This window comes from Sminthopsis crassicaudata, chromosome 3, assembly GCF_048593235.1.
Source record: "Sminthopsis crassicaudata isolate SCR6 chromosome 3, ASM4859323v1, whole genome shotgun sequence".
Taxonomy (NCBI): domain Eukaryota; kingdom Metazoa; phylum Chordata; class Mammalia; order Dasyuromorphia; family Dasyuridae; genus Sminthopsis; species Sminthopsis crassicaudata.
The window spans coordinates 201225424-201229520 of record NC_133619.1 but is presented as its reverse complement, the minus strand read 5'-3'; the positions used below and the strand labels follow the sequence as shown (position 1 = coordinate 201229520).

Genomic DNA, 4097 nt, shown 5'->3' with positions numbered 1-4097 from the left:
AAATATTGGACTTAAATGGGGTTCATAGATGTATTAAACTCAATGTTTCAAAAATAGAATTCAATTTCATTCTTTTCAAATCTACCCCTCTGCAAACTTCTATTATCATTAAGGGTGCCAAAATCTTTTTAGTCTTTCAGGTCCTTTGTTACCTTCATGTTTCTTTCAACTCATTTTCATTCAACCCATTTATCCAACTATTTGTCACATCATTTTGTTTCTTGTTTCTACATTTACAATATTTTTGGGTATCTTTTCCTCTTCTTACTACTTTCATAATTACCATCATAATTCAGACACTGATCACTTCTCACTTAGAGTTCTGTAAGGTCCTTTCTAATTGTCTTTCTGTTTTAAGCCTCTTCTCACTCCAGCTTTCCTTCATATAAGACTCAAGTTATTTTCTTAAAGTTCAGGTATGACCATGTTATTCCTCTGTTCATTAAACTCCAATTGCTCCTTATTATCTCTAGGATAAAAGATGTATTTCTCTCCTTAGCTTTTAAAGTACTGTCTCCAACCTACTTTTCTAGCTTTTTTAATGTGATACTTTCCTTCCTTCACTTGGTTGACCAAACTGGCCTTCTTTCTGTCCTTTCTGACTCTCTTCTCTACATGTTTTTGTATTTGTAATATACCATAACTGAAATACCTTTCATCCTCCCCTCAGTCTTTTAGAATATCCTATTTCCTTCAAGGAAGCTCTAGAGACATCTTCTATGTGAAGGCCTTTCCAATCCTCCTAGTTGGTACTATTTTCCTATCTAAAACTACATGGTACATATGTTTTACTTCTTCTACATATATTTATATTTATACATTTTTTTCTTTCCAAAAGAACACAACTTTTTTGAGGAAAGGGAAAATATACATTTTGTCTTGAAGAGGACAAAGTGACATCTCTCTGTCAAGGTCACAAGATGGTGTATCTGTGACTGATGAAACCAATATGATTTCAAAAAGTTGTCTACTGTAAGTGAGAGATACAAATGGTCCATATGAATATTTAGAGCTAAATTTTCTCTAAATTTGATCATTTCATATTTCTTTTGAACTACTGCAATTCTGCTTTGCTCATAAAGCATGTCTTGCTGGGCTAGCATCTTCCATGTTTCAAAATCTTCATAATTTTCATCAAATCAATATTTGCAAAGGGTTCTGACCCAGATGAGAAAATGTAGTTCTGTACACCAAATCTTTAAAAGCTGTTTACATTTCACTGTTGCCAACTGTGATATTGGTTTATCTTTCCCTCTAAGTTAGCAACAAACTGTTGATGTTAAGTCTTCTGGTAGTCGTCTTGCCTGAAGCACTGCTTTTGCTGAATGTGAGTGTTTAACCCAGAGAGAATAAGTCTGGTTTACCACAGAGGCTCCATACATCGCCTTCATCTCTCTCACATCCTGTCGGTCTCTTCTACTTACAATGATATAATATATCAAATATCAATGTGGTGAAGGTGCATCCTTGAATTTAGTCTTCCTTATTAAGTACTCATTGTTATTGCTGTTCCCAGCTTCTTTGCTCTTAAGGATTCCCTGCCATATTTGATAATCTGTGTCTACTTTGGCCTTAAAATCAACCAGAATTATAAGCTTGTTTCTCATTCATTACAATGATAATGAAAATCATCAGATTTTCATAAATTTTTTTCTTTGATCTTATCAAGGTTCTTCAAAGTGTACTGATGATGGTGCTGTGGTACTTTCCTTTAAGTGGCAATCAAACTGTCATGAGCCTTTCATTCACTCCTTTGGGGAGGCATACACGCTTGGTAAGTTTTTATTGTTAAACCTATATCTGCTTCACACCAATCCCTTTTATTATAGCCACTCCAAAAAATCATGTTCCACTCCAGTTTCAGAAAGCTGGGCTTCATTTACCAGGGTTGTTTCACCCGGGCGGCTTTTTGGATACAATATCTGTTGAGTTGTCTCCAAACAAGAAGTGTTCATCTTTCAGTTCTACTGGATTTCATGTTGTCCACAGTGTACCTAGTTGTCTCGAAGTGTACACATATTCCATGTACTGATGGTGAGTGAAATCATCTTTGCAAACCTTTTTTACATTTGTTGCTGTTGTTGTTTTGACCATAGGGTGGGATTTCTGCTAAGAAAACAGGCCAGGATTGGGTGAAGCAGAAAATTTCTAGGGCATGTTTTCTAGCCCCTTTTTCATGTCAAGAGGCAAGCAATGCAAGTCCTTAAAAAAAGCTACTCTGTCACCTAGAAGGGTTAGCAAATGCATTGCCACTGCATCCTAATGAGATGACCCTGTGCTCTGGGCTAAAAGTGAGTAAGGTTGTGACTACAATTCCCATTGTGTCTATACCTTCTACTTTGTCACTTGCTTATCACCAAAGGACTTTGAGGTTGGTAAAAATAGTAAGATGTGATATATTTTAACTTGTGAACAAATTGGATGTTAAGTGAGATAGAAGAGCACAAAGTCATTAGTCATATTCTCTCTCTTGCAGTTATCAAAGACCAGTGGCAAGACAAAAATCAAGATGCCTGGAGATGGGGTAGTATGCAGTGGGTAGCCTGGTATCTTCTATGTCTAACCAAGGACTAAACTCAGCACAGCACAGCTGAAGTTTTAGCCATCTTTCTTCCTTTGGAACAAATAATTCTTGTCTGTCCATTCTATTGAGGAGGCCTCTTGGTTACTTTCAACTTGATTTAGCCTGTTTGCTAAAATGATTTATCAGGATGTGATTACTGCATTGCTACAGTTTCTTGGGGCCATAGGTGAGAACTAGGTGAACCAGGGAACACCAAAAGTAGAAAGCAGCCCCCAAAAGGTCTACGCAGCCATCACAGAGGTAACTAGCCTTCTCTTAATATTCACACAGCATATTATAGGTACTTAGTAAGTGCTTATTAAGTGGTTGTTCATTCCCTTCTCTCAAATAAATTTTTTTAATACTTTTGTCTGACGTAATATCCCTTGGCCTCCTTTGTTGGATTAAAACTCGTATTTTGCCTTCTATTCATGGTTGTCTTCTAAGATTTTATTCTGGTCCTTTTACTCTTTTCTCTCAACCTGTATAACAGGCTCTCATCATAAGAGATAAGGGATCTCTCTCCTGAGATCCAGTCCTGGATCAAACATCAAGCTGATATCTCTGATGGGATTTGCTACAAGGATATCAAGTTAAGCATGTTCTAAATAGAAGTAATTATTTCCTCCACCCCAGATTCATCTCTCTTTCCAATGCCTGTTCAGCCTTTTTTTTTTAGCATTATTCAAAGTTTCTAATCTTCATCATCATTAATTCTTCCCCTCTCCATCATCCCTATCCCCATAGTCAAAATCATTTGCCAAATCTTGTCAATTTTATTTCCTATGTCTTATCTTGTAGTCATCCCCTTCTTTCAGTTCTTATGATCAGCAACCAACCTAATTCATAACTTTATTACCTCATTACCTATTGCAAAAGGAATTGAACTCACTGTTCTAGTCTACTCTTTTATAATTTATCCTCTACAGAAATATGATGACAATTTTTTTAAAGCCCAAGTGTCCATATATCAATTTTTTGTTCAAGAAGATTTTAACATGCAGCCAGGATTAGAAGGAAAGCAGGAATTGGAATGGGGGAACTTTCATAGACAATCTCTCAGATAAAAGTTTCATTTCTCAAATATATAAAGAACTTTGTTAAATTTATAAGAATATTAGTCATACCCCATTTGATAAATAGTCAAAGCATGTGAACAACTGGTTTTTTGACAAAGAAATAAAAATTATATATAGTTATTTAAAGTGCTTAGAGATTGATTATTATTGATTAGAGAAATTCAGATTAAAACAACTTGAAATATTATCCTAACCTTTTAGACTGGCTAAAATGATAGATGCACTTTAATTGGGGAATGTTTAAACAAGTTGTGCTATAAATTATGGAATACTACTGTGATATAAGAAATATGGAGCAGTTTGACTTTAGGAAACACATAGAAAGACTTGGACCTATGAAAGATGTTATCTATCTCCTAAGAAAACACAGAAAATAGCAATATGTATATTTTTGTCTTACATTTAATGATTTTATGTTGTTCAAATTCACTGTTTTGAGTATCTTTATTGGTAAA

General features: G+C 35.0%; 1 long non-coding RNA gene across 1 annotated transcript; it reads left to right on the top strand.

The window, feature by feature from the left end:
- Positions 1–1664: 1664 nt before the first annotated feature.
- LOC141559431 (uncharacterized) lies at positions 1665–3883 on the top strand. Its single transcript, XR_012487411.1, has 3 exons — positions 1665–1774; positions 1859–2034; positions 2477–3883. It is a non-coding gene; the product is annotated as an uncharacterized LOC141559431 (long non-coding RNA).
- Positions 3884–4097: the final 214 nt, after the last annotated feature.